This window comes from Triplophysa dalaica, chromosome 10, assembly GCF_015846415.1.
Source record: "Triplophysa dalaica isolate WHDGS20190420 chromosome 10, ASM1584641v1, whole genome shotgun sequence".
NCBI classification, from domain to species: domain Eukaryota; kingdom Metazoa; phylum Chordata; class Actinopteri; order Cypriniformes; family Nemacheilidae; genus Triplophysa; species Triplophysa dalaica.
The window spans coordinates 23965281-23985971 of record NC_079551.1 but is presented as its reverse complement, the minus strand read 5'-3'; the positions used below and the strand labels follow the sequence as shown (position 1 = coordinate 23985971).

Below are 20691 nucleotides of genomic sequence, written 5' to 3'. Positions count from 1 at the left end.
CATTAAAATAAAGGATTGTGACCATCGAATAGCATTATACGCAAACGACACTATTCTTACACTGACAAATCTTGAGAGATCTGTACCAGTATTATTAAAAGTTATTGATAGATTTGGAAAGTTCTCTGGTTATAAAGTAAATAATGCCAATCATCAATACTGTTTTTAAATACCCAAGAAAGGAACCAATCACAGATTAGGCATCCATTTTCCATTGCAATCAATGGCTTTAAATATCTAGGCATAGTTATCACTCCGACTATTGAAAGTTTAGTCCCTGCCAATTATAACCCAGTCAAAACAAAAGTCAATGAATCCATGGACAGATGGTCCTCTCTGATAAAACAGGTAGCCATCACAGTGCACATAACTAATGTACCAGATATTGACATAAAAATCCTGCAAAGTCAACCAACACATGGAGCAAAAATGGCTGTGCTCCAGTTAAAGAAGGGATTGTAAGGGATGAACAGGTTAGGTCAGCACCCTGTTATCCTTATTATACATATAACGGTTTGTCTCACACCACTTGTGCAAAAGTGGTTCAAGCAATTAATCAATTATATTGCATTGCCGATGTACATAAAACCGCAAAACTCATTTGGACATGTGCTCAGGTAAATCCGGACAATTCAATCAAGCACGATGCCTTGACATATCCGGAAGCACCCTTCCAACATGTGCAAGTTGATTTCACGCACATGCCACCAATAGGTAATCTGAAATATCTTTTGGTAATTCTCAAAGTGGCCAGAAGCATTTCCGTGTGCAAAAGAGGATGCAAAACTAACTATGGAAAAATACCTCGACACGGGGTCCCCGAACCATCGAAAGTGACAATGGCTAGTGAGTCGGACTCGTAACCAGGCTGGCGACCTCGGCCCACAGTACGGGAGCATCCCTGCCTCTGACTAAGGTTGAGAGGATGCCTCGAAACTCTAAACATTTACCGCTTGAGCCAAGCACCCAGGGACAGTGACGGGGGGACTAGGGGTGTGATCTGCATCTTCTCCCCCTCGGGAGGTGGTTCGATGGCTAGCAGTGGTCGCTTCTGCCGCAGCTGCTGAAGGGGTCGTGGTCTCCTCTTCGAAATCTTCTTTCGAGGGGCCGCCTGAGTGAATGTGAATTTTTAACATAGAAAATTTCTAATCATCCTTGTTCTGATCAAACAGTTCTGATTATTATTGGATGAAACAGCTTTCGGAGAGATAGAATGATAACAAGAGGATTGGATTGGAAGGATGGACGTGCTACCTAAGTGACATGAGAGTCAGAGACTCGGCCTTGCAGAGTTTGCCGATGTTTGCTGCTGATTTGTCTGCGTTCACATCTCCGTCAAATGTGACACCCCCCCAGCCGTCTGCTCCTGCACACACAAATAAACACTAGCACACAGCCACAGAAACAGACATGTAGCCGTGACAACGACCACTTAGACACATCAGATACAAGCTATCGATAACACATGTGAACTGATGTGTGACAGAGAGTCACAGTACAGTGACTCTATAACAGCAAAAATGGAAAGATTGATGTGTATTTGATGGCTTAAACAATTGTCTATCATGTGACTTTTGTCATTTACATAAAGTATTGACATCATATGATAGTTCTCCTCATTCTGAACAACTCTGCCTCTTGATCTATTGATGTCAATCAAATGGTTCCCAAGTTATCGGTGATGATGTTAAAAACCTACTTTTGCATACTAATTTTAGGTCTTTCAAGGAATTAAAAAATTTCCACCACAATACAATTCTTTGGACTCTCTAGATGAATACTCATCAAAGACATGTTGAACTTTTTAATTTGTGTGACCATAACAGGGTCATTTATCGTATTAACCTCAAAAGTCCACCTGAAAGCTCGCTGCTCCTTAATGAATAATCCAACTGACTTGTCATTAAGTACTATTATACATCTTGTGACACTAAACAAGCATGCAAAATGTGAAGGTCATCGGAAGAGGCATGCCTTCATAACAGTCAAAAGTGTGAAATATAATTCATTTCAATGGCTTTTTTATAGTCAACAGATCACAATGCATGTAGTTCCAATGTAGCGGTTTATTGTATATTATATTATATGTGCATACGTGCGTAAGTATTACTTATTCTGTGTGTGTGTGTATTTATGGATGTTATTTCTCTCTGTTTCATAAGAGTGTGAATGTACTTTATAGTTCTGTGTGTCGTGCGTGATTGAGACTGTGCATGTGTGTGGAATGAAATAAGTCTCACAGGACGACAGTGATAGAAATTAAATGTTATAAACGTTAAACGTTGGTCCTTATTAATACATTTATAAATATGGCACATGTATGGCTGGTTGTAAGATGCTGTATTTATGTACATAACAAACGTTTATTACGTACACCAGTTTAATTGCATGTAAACCCAAATTGATACTCAACCAGTCACATGGCTGTCATTGTTCCGTCATTTTTCTTGTTGTGGGAGAGTGACATCCGTCGTGGATTGTAATGGTGCGATTCCCGAGCCTAGTCGACCCCTTAGACGCCTTAGACTGCTCGAACCCGATGATTGCTGCTTGCAGCTATATTTCTACTAACATTTCGACTTTAATCTCGTAACATTTCGACTTTATTCTCGTAACATTTTGACGTTATTCTCGATTTTTTTAATTTATTTTTTACGTGGCACTAAAACGCCGTCGTAGCACATCACTGCAGGGTTGGCTGCGAAAAAGCCAACCTTCAGGTGAGACAGAGACTTTGCACTGTGATAAAGATGACATGACACTGTGTAGGCGAAGTGATTAATGAATCAGAGTTTTTCTCAGCTCTTCATACAGCCCGGGAGTTTTTTTTTCAATTTTTTTTGGGGGGTGACCTTTTTTCAGGTCAGAGCACCTGCCCCTCAAAATTCCTGTGCATGTCACTGGTCAGATGAAAGTAGAACTTGACTAACGAAGGAAGACTTTCACACATCTCAGATGACCCGAAAGGTGCTGTCCATGACTGTGAATGCTGCCAAACATGTATGTTAAGAGCTTGACCGTGCAGGACCAGTACAATTTCTGAACATGGAGGCACCTGGCCAAGTAAATGAACAAGGGCAAATGCCTGCTCGAGGAAGAGGAGGAGTAAGGGTGCGTGGTGGTGGAATAGGGGGAAGAGGCAGGGGAGCACCAAGACACCATGCTGTCCCAGATGAAATTCGGTCCACAATTATAGACCATGTCATCGACCGTGACCTCACAATGGCAGAGGTAGGTCACCAAATGCAGCCCAATGTTCCTTTTTCTCCGCTTGGAGGTAGAGAGTGTATGAGCATCGGGCTCAAGATCAGAGGTCACTGCTCCATGCAATGGACACTGCGTGTGAGGATTTTACAGGAGATCAGTGTAGGGGACGGTTGAGACATGCAAGCCGTTTCTTCCCTTGTTGCATCGCAAGAGAGAATATGAGCTGTGATGTGGACTAGGGCTGTGCAGTATGGACAAAAAAAATGAATCTCGATTTTTAAATCAATTTGGGAACTTGAAGCAGATTTGAAGTTCTAAATCATGACGCGAAAACAAAGAAAATGGTCACGGAGCTATTACAGCAGGTTCCGTTATCTAATTGCACGGCAACAAGAAGAGTGGAGGCATTGGCGGGTGAGTGCCTGTTTAATCTATTATCCGACATAAAGAAAGCAGAAGCCATATCTCTCGCAATAGACTCCTCTTGCGACCGAACCGACATTGAACAGTTGTCTGTGTTTGTCAGATTTTTTGATGGGAAGGATTTCAGCGAAGAGCTGCTTTGTTTGCTGCCGATGCATGGGCGCACAACCGTAGAAATACTTTTTAACGAACTAACAGAATTCTTTAAAAAGAATGAATTGGATTTGAGCAAAGTTGTGTCTGTCGTTACTGATGGGGCTCCCTCGATGGTTGGACATCACAAAGGCCTGATAAGCAGACTTGCTGCTGTCAGCCCGACACTTGTGGCATTTCACTGCATAATTCATAAATCGGTGTTGTGCGCCAAATTGTCTGTAAAAATTAAAGAGACGATGGATACTGTGACGAGGCTGGTAAACGTTATTCGCGAGAGCTCGAGTCTGCAACATCGTCTTTACTGGAGGAAATGTCTGCAGAACGGCGCAATCTTTTGCTGCACAACGATATCCGGTGGCTAAGCAAAGGTCGTGTGCTGGAGAGAGTGTGTGACTTACAAAATGAACTATGTACATTTTTAAGTAGCATCCAAAGTCAGAAAGCAGAGAATTTTTGAGGTTTTTGAACGACAGCACAGAGATGGGATACGTGCGTTTTTTGAGCGATATCATGTCTCATCTAAATCAGCTTAATTTGCAATTGCAAGGCAAGAACCACACTATTGCAGACATGCACAAAGCTGTTGAAGCTTTCCGCTTAAAACTGACTCTATTTGAACGGGATCTTCAAGGAAGAAAGCTACACTTTCCACATTTGCAACAGCATTGCGAGAAACGGCATATGCGAGAAGACCCGCTAATGCGCGACTTCGTCACGAGACTGGCAGATCATTTCAAGGAGCAATTTGAGAGCTTTAACTTGTCGAGTGAACTACTTCTCTTCCTAAGACATCCATTCTCAGTTCCAGCAAGATGGACAGTGGACTGCTGAGGCTAAAAGCTTGATCCCATGCGTAGATGAAACATCTTTGCAGCTGGAGATTTTGGAAATGTCAAAGTCTGATTTACTCAGAGAGCAACACAAGGCGTCTAATGTGAATGACTTTTGGACCAAAATTGTTTCTCAAGATAAATTCAAGAACAGCAGAGTCATTGCAATGTTTCTACTTTCAATGTTTCCCTCCACCTACATCTGCGAGTCGTCATTTTCTATAATGAATAACATCAAGAACCAGGATAGAAACAGATTATCCAGTACACATCTTGATCAGTGTCTCAGGATTGCAACAACAGAATATTGCCCCAACATCAGAGGCATTGCTTCAGCTGGTCGCTGTCACTTCTCTCATTGAATGGTGAGTAGACATCAGTAATACTATGTCATTTTGATCACCAAAAATTGTAAAAACAATAAAAATATTAATGCTGATAGGTCTAATAATTTATTCTCCTTTTTTCGGAAAGCGAAGGAAAGAGATCCAGTGTGGAGATGAACAGAACGTCTTGATATGGATGGAAAACAGGATCCAGATTTTTTTGATTCTGCAACATAATGTTTTTTAGCAATACAAAGTAATGTTTATGTAATATAATGTAACTGTGTGATCTAAACTAAGAAAATAGAACTAATATTTTTTTTTTTTTGTGATTATACAAATCACAATTTTTTTTTTTATTATTAGTTCTATTTCCTCAGTTTTGATCACACAGTGATTACAAATTAACAACAGTAAATTGAATAATAATAACAACAATAATAATCGCAGAACAAACATTGTAGTCATCAGATTATAATTGGTGGCCCTTGACTTTCTATTGTTGGTAGAATTTGGCCCTTAGTGAAAACTAATTGAGGAACCCTGTACTGTATTGATGATGCAGTTTACAGTAGTATTCCAGTCACTGTGCAGTGATGCATTATGATTGTGGTTAAGTTGCTGTAAGCAAAACAACAATACAATAACATAGGTAACTCACTCTGTAAGGAAAAGATAAGGTATACATTACGAATGGAGTGTTGTCCTTTGAATTCTATGTCTAGGATTACAAGACAACCTTGCACTGGTGGCAGAGGAAAACTTCTCGATGAACACCAAGAACAAGAGATCTGTAACATGGTCCTAACAAATAATGCCATCACATTGAGACAGTTCCGCGCTGCAATCATACAAGACAATGCCATATTCCAAAATGTCAACTCTATAAGCATCTCCACGATAGACCGGATATTGAAGAAGCATCAGATGACAATGAAGGAAATTTACAGGGTACCATTTGAGAGAAACTCTGACTCTGAAAGAGCTGTGGTACCAGTATGCACATGTAAGTCAGTAACTGGTTGTCCATCATTATAACCTTTTTACAATAAAGCAGTGGTTCCCAAACTTGTTTTGCTTCAGTACCCACTTAACCTGATTTGTGTATCCAGGTATGAAAGTATTTGATTTATCTGACTTCCACAATTTCCCTAAAAACTGCAGTTTACTGTATGATGAAATTATCATTATTATCCTGATTTTGAAGAAAATAACAAACAATAAGAAAAAGGGTCATAGAGCTGCAATTAGTGCCTATGTAATTGTCTGTAACTGTACTGTATGACTCTTCTGTATGACTGATTTGATGGGTTTTTTTTACGCTATTGTAGAGAATAATGGCATTGGAAGGAATGGAGACCCAACACACCCTCGTGTTTGTGGATGAAGCTGGCTTCAACCTGGCCAAGGGCCGAAGACGTTGCCGTAATATTATTGGCCAACGGGCCACGGTGGATGTCCCAGGCCAGCGAGGGGGCAATATAACTATGTGTGCTGCCATATCTGAGAATGGTGTGGCCACTCACATCCCCAGTCTTGGCCCATACAATACAAAGAAGCTCCTCGTCTTCTTGGACCGCCTTCATATTGATTTGATCCCTGAAAATGAGAGAGGTCTCGTAGGGCCTCACATGCCTCAATATGTCATTGTATGGAACAATGTGAATTTCCACCGAGGCCCGCTCATCAGGGCCTGGTTCACTACTCATCCAAGGATGGTCATGGTGTTCCCACCACCTTACTCTCCTTTCCTCAATGCTATGAGTTTTTCTCCGCTTGGAGGTGGAGAGTGTATGAGCATCGGGCTCAAGATCAGAGGTCACTGCTCCATGCAATGGACACTGAGTGTTAGGATATTACAGGAGATCAATGTAGGGGACGGTTGCGACATGCACGCCGTTTCTTCCCTCGTTGCATTGCAAGAGAGAATATACGCTGTGATGTGGACGAGAATCTGTGGCCAGACAGACAGCAGCGTGTGGATGGACAGGAGGGTGAGGATGATGGACAGGAGGGTGAGGATGATGGACAGGAGGGTGAGGATGATGGACAGGAGGGTGAGGATGATGGACATGAGGGTGAGGATGGTGGACAGGAGGGTGAGGATGATGGACAGGAGGGTGAGGATGATGGACAGGAGGGTGAGGATGATGGACATGAGGGTGAGGATGATGGACAGGAGGGTGAGGATGATGACCAGGAGCAGGAGGGTGAAGACAGCGACCAGTGAAGAACTGTTAGTTGTGAAACTCCAGCTTTATTTACAGCACTCTAGGCTGCATATATAGTTTGAATTGTTTTTTATTTGTGTATTTATATTACAGTATATTATGGTGTATACATTTTCTTTTTACTCTTATGTATTGACGTAACTATGTGTGAAAGATAATGATTAAAATGTGTGATGTCAAACCTTGTAGGCTACTCTTACCCTAAAATCCTATTTCTTTTTTTTTCAGTTTTATACACAATTGCATTCTGTTAGCTAGACAAAAAACAGAACAGTAACTATTGTCAATGAAGGAATGGGCCAAGACTGAAAGGTGGACATGAGGGATGTTTCAATGGTCCTCTGCCATAGTGACAAAACATCTAAATATTTTGACTTTTGATATAGTGCTTACACAATGCCAAAGGGGTGAAGCATTTTGGGGGCACTGACTGTTTAAATGAGAAGTTAATTTAGTTTTGACACATGAGTGAACCGTTTCAGGAGAGGTATGAGTTTTTGCAGGTGAACCATGGTGTTGTGCCGAACCATCCACGTTATTTTGGCAAAAGCACCAAGAGTGTTGAGAACGTCCGGTCTGTTTCAAGAAATGAGTCAAAGCATTTGAGAAGGATCTTTGTCATTTTCGTGGCACTGACTCTTTATATGGGAAAGGAATTTAGTTTTGAGGCATGAGTGAAAAGTTTTGGGAGAGATATTAGCTTTTGCAAGTGAGCTATAGTTTTGTGCTGAACTGTAAGACTGTTTTGCCAAATGATCTTAGAATTTTGAGAATGTAGTTTCTGTTTCAAGAAATGAGCCAAAGCATTTGAGAAAAACTGTAATGCTAATTAATGCCTTGTTTTGACATTATGGAATTTAAGACTTTTTAAGACATTTTAAGGATCCGCGGACACCCTGTTTTATATACGATGTTAAAAAGCTCACACTACAGCAGGGAATGGTTACATTATAAAACAACCAAGCAACATAATAAAATTACGGGAGCGCTTTTGCCCTTCTTGATCAACCAGTGTTAGGCCACATCTCATCGCAACTCAACAAAGACAATAAACCCTAAATAAATACTTAATAAAAGACAATATAAACACCACATTTGTTGCCTCTAGTGGAACATTATTACTCATTATTAGGACTCATGTTGTCTTTTTTCACGTTGCGCGCATGTCTGCATTTGCAGATCACAAACATACGACAAAGTCAACTCACGTTAGTCCCTAACAAAGTGTTTTACAATGAAAATATACTTACAGGCTGCGAATCGGAAGCGCCAGACTGTCCTTGTAAAGTTTTAATGGTTGGAATAGCCCCACTTTTAACCAAAGCGTTCGTGAAGCAGTCGTCTGGAAATGAGCTGCACAAACTTGAACATTCGGTTTGTACTTTTCTGGAACAGTGTTGTAAATAAAATTGAACCATTCCTTTTCAGTTGTGTTATGATGGCAGGGCAAACAAAAGGGTCTTTCTTTTTGCAACGAAAGACACAGCGTCTCCACGACATGAGAGTCTGAGAATCGGCCTTGCAGAGTTTGCCGATGGTTGCTGCTGATTTGTCTGCGTTCACATCTCCGTCAAATGTGACACATTGTCTCCTCCTCCGTCTGCTCCTGCACACACAAATAAACACTAGCACACAGCCACAGAAACCGACATGTAGCTGTGACAACGACCACTTAGACACATCAGAAAAAAGCTACCGATAACACATGTGAACTGATGTGTGACAGAGAGTCACAGTACAGTGGATTCAGTTCAGTGATCATCATCATTGTGTCATTTATATCTATATGTTGTGTTTCTGTACTATTAGTAACGTTTTAGTAAGTCAAATTTATACATGTTTCATAATCAAAAATGTGTACGTACCACAGCTGTAGATTCCAGCGCTGTAGACTCATCTGAATATCTGTTCTTATCCACTGCAAATACATTACACAAATATGTGAAAATATCTAATTAACTGTAGACAATAACCAGTGACAACAAATATAAAATTATTATTGGGAAATATCCAGACTATAAAAGGACTGATGACAGAATTATGGATAATGTATACTAGTCAACGTTTGAAGTGGATCAAAACCTTTCATCAAAGTTGTTCTAAATTCAAAATGTGTTTCTTTAACAATTCGTGCATAACATGAAAGTCCGTTATAAGTCTATGTTCTCATTAAAGAAATGTCATCCTTAATGGCTTTTGATGGTCACCAGACATGATTCTTTGTCACTAGGTACCAATTGACCTGTCACAGGTGTCCAAAATTGGGAACTGGTTATCATTTAAGGCTTTTGCTTCATTTGTTGTTTTTTATTCATGACTTGTTTCAGGCATTTGTTAAACCATGCAATTCATGCTTGGTTTACAGTACAGAGATTATTCATCTGCTGACACTTAAATGTGTGACAAGTCAATTCACACCATGTGAGAAATAATCATATCTGGGCATCATTAAAAGTGATGAGGAATGAAATCCCATTGATGACAACATTGATTATACCTAAGTGTTTATACATGAATTTTGAACAATACTTGTTCTTATCTTAGGACAATATTGATTAACTTTTTTGATCCACTTCAAATGATGACTAGTGTAGTTCGTTACTGAGGTGTTAATCATGACATTTTAAATAAAGCTCAAAACTCACTGAAATCAAATGAAATGAACAGTAGCAGAATAATAACGCCTGTTTGTGCGTTTTTGTATTTTAGCATGTACAGGGCTTTAGACTAAATGGTCACATTTTAGAGCGATTGCCCAACTGATCAATAGCCTAAATAATCTTTGAATATTATAAAATGAATGCTCAGAAATGTTATATTGTGTATGCGGCGCATTCAGTCACTCATTTTCGTGTCCCGTCTTTCACTTATCTATAAGTGTTTCCGGCCCACATAATTCTCATGTGTTTAAACTTTAAGCACTGAACTATTGTATAAACTCTCTAACAATACTGCAAAGCATTCAAAACGTTATACATCACGATAAATGCTATTTATTTGTCAGTTGATATTGATAGAAGCCAAACGTGCATCAAATCAGCTTTCATGAAGAATAATAACTAAAAGCCTTCAGGTGTCACAGGTTGTAGAGATGCACGTGCCCAGAGAGTCAGAAAACAAAATACTAAACTTGAAAGTTCTCTTTCACCCCTTCTTATACTGAAACGGACAAATAAACACAAAATAATGTCAAAATTCCCATACTAAAAATAAACCTTATAAAGGTATTTAGTTTTGTGATCAACCAGTGTGTAGTGATTGGTTGAATACTGCAAGCGTTTGACGGAAATGTAACGCCTCCTATTTATTCGAAACATCATGTTCACAAGCAATTGTACTGACAGGTGATAAAATGTGATCGGTACTTCCTCATTTCAATTCGAGCCCGAATCTGATACAGAAAATGAAGATGATCAAGCTGATACATTAACTTTGCCACCGTAACTTCTGCAGGATGTAAAGGATTGGTGAGTTTTTATTTTTTTATATTACGTTAAATAGGTAAAAACTATAGCTTACTGTATTACCTTTTATCAGGGTTTTAGATTTAAGACTTTTAGAGACCTTTTCAATAGTGCAGAATGATATTTAAGACCAATTTCATGGCAACAAATTTGCACATATCCAGTCCAACAAACAACCACCCCCCCACACGTGTTATCTGTTGGTTGGTTCCGGCTATTTTGTTCTGTGTGACAAACAGAGACGTACATGATTTCTAAAAGAAAATCTTAAGGTTGTTGGTTCGATTGCATTTCTAAGACCTTGGAAACATGGAGTTAACACATTTTACAGTTTTTCTCCATTGGTTCGGCTCATTTCTAGAAACAGAAATAACATTTTCAAAACAACATGGACAAACCTACTAAACCACATGTCAATTGTTCACAACAGAATTGAATTTCTCGTTAGTTTCATCAAATTGCAAATTTCTAAGTTAATGTGTGAATGTCTCAGTACATCTTTGAAATGATTAAGTACAGGTAGCCTACATTTAGCACAATTTCCAAGTGATTAGATCTTGTTGATCTAAACTGATTGTTGATTCTCAGTCTAATGGTTGTTCGCTCCAAAGCGTGTCAGCGTCATTTCATTGTATAAGTCATCACATGCATATAAGTCTGTTCAATTGTCAAAATTAGTCAAGAACATAATACCATGAATACCATATATGAATCCCTTGGAAAATTTGATTAATTTATTACAGAAATTGACAGTCATGTGAAAGTAGAACTTGACTAATGAAGGAAGAGTTTCACACATCTCAGATGACCAATCAAACAGTAAGTTTTGTTAACCAACAGGTGCTGTCCATGACTGTGAATGCTGCCAAACATGTATGTTACAGTTTTTCTCAATTGCTTTAGCTCAATTCTCAAATGAAAATTGTATTTTCCAAAACAATAAGATCAGATCCCCGAACAATTAGCTTATTTTTCACATCAGATTGGAATTTCTTATTGATTTGAGCAAATTGCAAATGCTTTGGCACATGTGGTCAAACATTAAGTAAAATCGTCTGCAGTTTGCACAACAAATAATTGCATAGGGCTTGTTGATCAAAACTGATGAGTCAATTCTCACTTAAACTGTCAAACTCCTCACAACTTCTCAATCATTTTTCATCGTGTACGCCATCACATTCAAAACAATCCATTCACTTCTCAAAAACTGGTATACACGCATGTAAATTGCATAAATATCTGACATTGATATTGCTTGTAATGTCTGCTACATTGGCAAATTACCTCGAATTGCAATACAATTTGAATCAACCAATCATCCATTTAACCAATGAAGTTTGGGAGCATATACAGTAAAAAGTAGATTGCCCACAGCACAATCAATACCATTTCTTGACCATGGAGGATTTCCACAACCCTGAACTGCAGCAACATGCTCATAGAAGACCAATTGGAAGACGTGTAAGAATACGTGGTGATGGTGATAGAGGAAGACATAACAGAGGAAGAGGTGGAAATAGAAGAGTCAGAGTCTCTGACGAAATCAGAGCCACACTTGTGGATCATGTCATAAATCTGGTTTTACAATGGAAGTGGGTGGTCGAAGAGTGCAGCCTAATGTAAATAGGTCCACAGTGTCATCAATTGTGCAAACCTTTCGTAGGGAAAACAGGTAAATATGTATTTTTGTGTTTGTTTTATGTAAAGCATTTTTATAAAAAACAATATTGTAATTGTAAATGCAAGTCTATCTGTACATTCTATAGAACTGCTCAACAACCTTGTATTTAACCATCAGCAAGAACAAGACATTTGCAACATGGTCATAGCCAACAATTCCATCAGGCTAATAGAGATCCAAAGTGCAATCATAAATGACAATTATGTCTTCGCAAACATAGATTCTGTCAGCATTTCCACCATAGACAGAGTTTTGAAAAGACATCAATTGTCTATGAAACAACTCTACAAGGTGCCATTTGAGAGGAATACTGAAAGAGTAAAGGAGCTGCGGTACCAGTATGTCCAAGTAAACTATTGGTGTGCACTTACGTAATGAGTTTTACTGTACTTCTAAGATGCCTGTATTATGTAATTACTGTAAAGTTTTAGAAACCCATAATACTGTAAGAGAAAACATTTACTGAACTCTAGAATAAAAAATTCACTTTATTTTGTTTCTGTGTTTCTTCGTAGAGAATCATGGAGTTAGAAGGACATGAAACAACCCATATTCTTGTTTTTGTGGACGAGGCCGGGTTCAATCTGTCCAAAGGGCGGAGACGTGGTCGCAATCTCACTGGACACCGAGCCACAACTGACACCCCAGGCCAACGTGGGGCCAATATTACAATGTGTGCTGCCATTTCAGAGAATGGAGTGAGCACGCACATTCCACACATATACTATAACCCTATATGGACCCTATAAAACCCAACTGCTCCTGGCCTTCCTAGACACACTTTACACAGACCTGATTCCAGAACAAGAAAGAGGTTTAGTGAGACCACATTGGCCTAATTATGTTGTTGTCTGGGATAATGTCAGCTTCCACCGAACCAACATTGTTAGGGAGTGGTTTGCTGCACATGAAAGGATAACAGTGGAGTTCCTTCCACCATACTCTCCATTCCTAAACCCAATAGAAGAGTTTTTTTCTGCTTGGAGGTGGAAAGTATATGATCATAGACTAGGCCTGCACGATTAATCGTGTTTAAGCCGAAATCGCAATGTGAAGGGATGCGATGTTCAAATCGGAAAAGCTGCGATTATTTCGATTAAGGGCTTTAAATATGATAAAATACACCTACGTAGTATTTCACAGTTTCCTTCTGCAATTTTACGTTTAACCAATAGGGGACATTTTAACGCTGTACATGCTTTTGAATTAGCAAAGAACGTCATTTGGAAAAGATGAGCGCGAAAGGGAGCAGCAGTTAAAAATACGCAACAAAGTAATGTTATGTCTGCTGAAGCGCAAAGTCCTGCAGCAGCAAACTACTTGATACCTAAAAGAACAAGCAACGCTTATGTTTGGAACTATTTTGGATTTCAAACTCATATATGATGTTCTTCCAAAGCAAGTGCTTTGTAAAACATGCCGAAAGTGTGTGTCGACCTCGCGAGGCAACACAACCAATCTCTATCAACACCTGCAGAGGTATCACAGACTATTCTATGACGAATGCAGGCCAACCGATTTGGATGCCAGACGGGCGGAGCAAATAACGGCTTTAATTACTAAAATGATCGCTAAGGATTCGCTTCCGATCAGCTTTGTCGAAGGAGAGGGCTTTAAAAATGTGTACATCCCGAGTTTACTGTTAGTCTAGAAAAACGATCACTGCCAGTCTGGAGAAACTTTTTCATGACAATAGAAACTGAAGTCTTTTGAGCTGTTAATTCATTAAATCGTTCCGGACTGTTAATAAATGCCGTCATACGGTTAATACGTTTTATCGCATGTCTGGTCTAAAATATTTATGCCTTTATTATATTTTCCTTGATCAATCACCCTGCTGTTTTTTTTGTTGGTATAAATGTGCATACTCATATTTTACAAGGAAATGTCGTAGCAATATGAGCGGTTGAAGCTGATCGACGTACTGTTAATAAGTGCTGTCTTTCGGTTGTTAATATATTAATGTTTCAACGCGTTATCTTAATGTTTAGCTTGATGTAAGATTGCCTATTCCATAATAAATAAAGCAGTGTGTCGTCACAGATTTAAAGTGGTCTCTCTCTCTCCGTTTATGTGCGTGCAATTCTGTAATTGCGTCCATATGGGGGAGGGGTGCGAATTTTGAATAATCTTCGAATAGTTCTCATCGATCTTCTAATATTATTTTTGCCTTAAATGCCCATCCCTAGTTTATACTTGTTAGTTTAACTATTTAAAATACTGTTGTTATTCTCTTAATTTGTCATGACATTTTTGCATGTCTTTCTTTGATGCATGCTGTTAAAACAAAAACAACAAACCTAGCTCTTTTTATTTGAAATAGTAGTCAAATTGCATTTTAAATCGCAATTTTGGTCAGAAAAATCACAATTAGATTTTTTCTTCAAATCGTGCAGCCCTATCATAGACCACAAGATCAGATGTCTCTGTTGGATGCCATGAATGCTGCATGTGAGGACATCACAGCTGATCATTGCAGGGGATGGGTGTCATGATTCCACCTCACCTTGTCAGGTATTTCTTGTTCTAGAGGTGGAATCATACAGGATCCTCTGTTTCATGTGGGGAGAGACATTTTGACCTTGTGGCTTTCAATACTCTCCCCGAGTCTCGTCTGTGTCCCCGCCCTTTCAGTCTCGTTAGCCTTCCCTTAGTGTTTGATATGTGTCACCTGGTCCCTATTAATTATCGTGTTTGTTCCCCATAAAGAGTCCTCATGTTTCTTTGTCCTGGGCTCGTGCATTGTAAGCTGTACTTGTAACTGTTGGTCCTTGCAGTTGTTTTGCTTTGTGCTGTGTTAGAGTCTGTTCCTGTTCCTGTTCCTGTGAATGCCTTTTTGCCTTATGCTTGTTTCCTTGTTCCTGTTCCCTCGTGTATAGTAAGTGTCAGTTTAGTGTTTGTCTCAAGTGTTTGTTTTCTTAGTTTAGTTGTAAGTCAGTGTCCTAGTCCTTGTTTAAGTTTATATATTATCCTGTCCTGTTTTCCCCCTCGTGGGTTTTTGTTTTGCCGTTTGGTCTTGTTATATATATATAATAAATCTGTTAACCCCTTCATCCACTGCCTGTCTCTGCCTGCATATTGGGTTCTCCCTGCATTGTCTTCCTTGCAGATCCTGACAATGGGTGCGGCATTCAAGGAGATTTTTTCCCCGGTGCATGACAATGGAAAACATAAGATGTGATGTTGATGAAAATCTTTGGCCTGACCAACAAGAACGACAGGATGTCCAACAAGAATAGTTAGTTTTTCATGGAGGTTATTTTGTAGTTATTTACTATTGTATTTTTGTTGTAACATACCATTAGAAATATGAAATGTACAGCAATTGGACAAGCAAGATTTCAGTTTACATGTAATACACACACAAACATAAATGTACTAAATAAATCAAAATGTTCATTTACTTTTTTTTCTGTGTACCATTGACTCTTCTCAATTTTTTTTTTATGAAACCTTTATTTCCATGGGTGACGGTCATGGTGAAAAAACAACTAAACATTTTGACCAGTGTGGCTCACATGATGACAAAAGTACTTTATATTTTGGTGGCCTTGGCCAAATTACTGACAAGATAACTAGGTTTTGAAGCATGAATTAAATGTTTTGGGTGAGTAACTTCATTTTGCACACATGCAATAAAGTTCTAAGGTTCCAGCAAACAGTTGTGACATTTGCACTCACAGTTTAGAGATGTTAAGACTGTTGCGAAAAATGTGCCAAAGCAATTGAGAAAAACTGTAAGAGCTTGACCGTGCAGGACCAGTATAATTTCTGAACATGGAGGCACCTGGCCAAGAAAATGAACAAGGGCAAATGCGTGCTCGAGGAAGAGGAAGAAGAGGAGCAAGGGTGCTTGGTGGTGGAATAGGGGGAAGAGGCAGGGGAGCACCAAGACACCATGCTGTCCCAGATGAAATTCGGTCCACAATTTAGGTAGGTCACCGAGTGCAGCCTAATGTTCCTTTTTCTCCGCTTTGAGGTAGAGAGTGTATGAGCATCGGGCTCAAGATCAGAGGTCACTGCTCCATGCAATGGACACTGCGTGTGAGGATATTACAGGAGATCAGTGTAGGGGACGGTTGAGACATGCAAGCCGTTTCTTCCCTCGTTGCATCGCAAGAGAGAATATGAGCTGTGATGTGGACGAGAATCTGTGGCCAGACAGACAGCAGCGTGTGGATGGACAGGAGGGTGAGGATGATGGACAGGAGGGTGAGGATGATGGACAGGAGGGTGAGGATGATGGACAGGAGGGTGAGGATGATGGACAGGAGGATGATGATGATGCCCAGGAGCGGGAGGGTGAAGACAGCGACCAGTGAAGAACTGTTAGTTGTGAAACTCCAGCTTTATTTACAGCACTCTAGGCTGCATATAATTTGAATTGTTTTTTATTTGTGTATTTATATTACAGTATATTATGGTGTATACATTTTCTTTTTACTCTTATGTATTGACGTAACTATGTGTGAAAGATAATGATTAAAATGTGTGATGTCAAACCTTGTAGGCTACTCTTACCCTAAAATCCTATTTCTTTTTTTTTCAGTTTTATACACAATTGCATTCTGTTAGCTAGACAAAAAACAGAACAGTAACTATTGTCAATGAAGGAATGGGCCAAGACTGAAAGGTGGACATGAGGGATGTTTCAATGGTCCTCTGCCATAGTGACAAAACATCTAAATATTTTGACTTTTGATATAGTGCTTACACAATGCCAAAGGGGTGAAGCATTTTGGGGGCACTGACTGTTTAAATGAGAAGTTAATTTAGTTTTGACACATGAGTGAACCGTTTTGAGAGAGGTATGAGTTTTTGCAGGTGAACCATGGTGTTGTGCCGAACCATCCACGTTATTTTGGCAAAAGCACCAAGAGTGTTGAGAGCGTCCGGTCTGTTTCAAGAAATGAGTCAAAGCATTTGAGAAGGATCTTTGTCATTTTCGTGGCACTGACTCTTTATTTGGGAAAGGAATTAAGTTTTGAGGCATGAGTGAAAAGTTTTGGGAGAGATATTAGCTTTTGCAAGTGATGAATAGTGTTGTGCTGAACAGTTAGAATGTTTTGCCAAAAGATCTTAGAATTTTCAGAATGTAATTTCTGTTTCAAGAAATGAGCCAAAGCATTTGAGAAAAACTGTAATGCTAATTAATGCCTTGTTTTGACATTATGGAATTTAAGACTTTTTAAGACATTTTAAGGATCCGCAGACACCCTGTTTTATATACGACGTTAAAAAGCTCAAACTACAGCAGGGAATGGTTACATTATAAAACAACGCGAGCAACATAATAAAAATTACACGAGCGCTTTTGCCCTTCTTGATCAACCAGTGTTAGGCCACATCTCATCGCAACTCAACAAAGACAATAAACCCTAAACCCTAAATAAATACTTAATAAAAGACAATATAAACACCACATTTGTTGCCTCTAGTGGAACATTATTACTCATTATTAGGACTCATGTTGTCTTTTTTCACGCGCACGTCTGCATTTGCAGATCACAAACATACGACAAAGTCAACTCACGTTAGTCCGTAACAAAGTGTTTTAAAATGAAAATATACTTACAGGCTGCAAATCAGAAGTGCCAGACTGTCCTTGTAAAGTTTTAATGGTTGGAATAGCCCCACTTCGTTCGTGAAGCAGCCGTCTGGAAATGAGCCGCACAAACTTGAACAGTGTTGTAAATATAATTGAACCATTCCTTTTCAGTTGTCTCAATTTAGCCGGGCTAAACAAAGGGTCTTACTTTTTTTAACGAAAGACACAGCGTCTCCATGACATGAGAGTCTGAGACTCGGCCTTGCAGAGTTTGCCGATGTTTGCTGCTGATTTGTCTGCGTTCACATCCCCGTCACATGTGACATCCCCCCAGCCGTCTGCTCCTGCACACACAAATAAACACTAGCACACAGCCACAGAAACAGACATGTTGCCATGACAACGACCACTTAGACACATCAGAAACAAGCTACCGATAACACATGTGAACTGATGTGTGACAGAGAGTCACAGTACAGTGGATTCAGTTCAGTGATCATCATCATTGTGTCATTTATATCTATATGTTGTGTTTCTGTACTATTAGTAAAGTGTAATAGTCACATTTATACATGTGTCATAATCAAAAATGTGGACTTACAACAGCTGTAGAGTGAAGTGCTATAGACGCATCTGAACTTCTGTTCATATCCACTGTTAACACACAAGACAGTATTTATTCTGACAGAAACATACAATACAATAATAAACTGCAGTGGATTTTTGTTGTGATGATTGACATAATGAGAAGTGCTGACCTGACCCTGAACGGCATCATCACTGACCTCCTGCTCTGAAGAATAACTGTCATCGTCGTCTTCAGAATAGTTGTCCACGTCTGGAGAACGGTCTTAAACACAAAGAGACATGAAATGATGTCATCATTATAATAGATGGACATTTTTTGAAATACAATTCAGCTATATGAAAATCCCATATCAACCAAAGTAGAATTTAAAAGTGGAGTTTACTTATTTCTCCAACACACAAATCAATATATTTGATTATTAAAAAATGTGACTTTCGGGAACAAACAGGACTTTCATCAGTACACACACATGTGAATGTGAGAGCGTGAGACGAATAATAAATGCAGTGAATGTTCAAAGACTAATATTTGGACACATTTTTAAGTCCAATATAGAGTTTGAAATACATTTCATTGTTTATTAGTAAAATGGTTGATTTCACTAAAGTTATGGCTGAGGTCGGCTGAAGCGCTAAGATGTTCAGTAACGGATTTGGAGAAAAACGAGTTTAAAGTTAAGTGATGAAAATAAAAGCACAACAGTCCAGTATCACAAGTTAAAGTCACTTTATAGTGGTAAGAGATTTACTCTTATAATAATTTAATATAAATGACATTTCGTAATGTTGAAGTCTATAAAAATACTGAACAAAACCGTTTGAACAAAAGGAAAGTAAGGTAAATGGTTCAGGGCACACTTAAAGAACAAGAGATCTGTCATCATCACTACACAAGGAAACTAACAAACATTCTGTCAATGTCAGAGAATTTTGGGTTAATGTGACCTCTGGTACACACACGTGCAGGAATATCAGGACCACGGCCAATCAGAGGGGGGTCCGCTCTTCACTATCTCTGATTGGTTTAGACTCTCTGATTGGTTTTGCTGCATGTCCGCCCAAATAATATTAGATAAAATATTAAAATAATTACATTTTTTATATCTTTTACGTTGTCACGACGTGACCAAGACCGGCAGATTACGTCACAAGATTACGTCGCCACGACATAAATTTGATTTAAATTTTACGTTGACGTTACGTAACAGTCACTTATTTTGTCTATCTGGGCATCGTTTATAATTTACATAAATATTTTTACAGTTATTATGTGAAATAAGTTTAAATCAAGAATGAATTCACAACATTTCAAATATGCGCAATTTAACGTTACTAGCACACATATATCAAACGTGCTAATCGCCAATTTGATTTTACAATGGAGTCTATGCACAGAGCTAGCAAAGCTAGCGTCACATGGTGGATACCCCACAGCACATATTAGCACATCTCACTATACTGTATTGAGATATAATTCTCTGAAACCTCCAAACATCACTTTATACATTTTTAAACTCAAACAAAGCATTTTACATCATACATTGAATTTAAATCGGTTTCTGTTCAATACCCGTTAAATAGTAAATTTCAACATTAGATTTTAATAAACACAATTATCATAAAAACAGTGATACTCACCGAGGAGAAATTTACATTAAAGAACAAAGAAATAAATGTTCCTCTGAGGTAAAGATTCAGTCTCTCATCATCTCGTCTCCTAACGCGGTTTATAAAGTTTAACTTTCTCACAGTCTTCATTAAAAGCAGTTTTATTTCTCGTGTTTTCCGCTTGTTTCGTGAATCTATTGTTAGATGATCTGAACTGCGGTGCTCATATATTCTACCTGTTCCGCTACCACTCGTACTTTATCAAGAGGGGCGGGGCTTATGCTCTCGTCTGCCCAATGAGAGAGACTGTTGCTGCGTCCCAATTGGCCTTGTTATATTACGTACTAAAAGTATGAAGTGTTTTTGTTATGGAAAAGTAGATACTTTTGAGTTGGTAACAAAAAGTGTGTAGACGAGGACGTCACATAAGAGAAACTATCGTTGTTGCCTAGCTTCAGACACTCATAAACAAAAGCATGTGACGTTTAATTTCTTCTTACCTTTCCAATAATTCACTATTCGCGTTTCATTTATTATTAATCTAATGTAATTTACGATTCATGTTACACATCTATATTTGCACATTTCACCATTCTAATATGAGTCCTACCTTGAAGAGACAAGCTGCA

At 38.8% G+C, this 20691-nt stretch overlaps 1 long non-coding RNA gene across 2 annotated transcripts; it reads right to left on the bottom strand.

Moving 5' to 3' along the window:
- Positions 1-810: 810 nt before the first annotated feature.
- Positions 811-20274, bottom strand: LOC130429706 (uncharacterized). 2 transcript variants are annotated; one of them, XR_008907663.1, is made up of 9 exons: positions 20093-20274; positions 18625-18716; positions 18468-18520; positions 18075-18210; positions 17894-17975; positions 9039-9091; positions 8424-8779; positions 1255-1366; positions 811-1111 (listed from the first exon to the last, which is right to left on the bottom strand). It is a non-coding gene; the product is annotated as an uncharacterized LOC130429706 (long non-coding RNA). The 2 variants fall into 2 exon arrangements; XR_008907664.1 differs by having other exon boundaries at positions 18652-18716.
- Between the last annotated feature and the right edge of the window lie 417 nt (positions 20275-20691).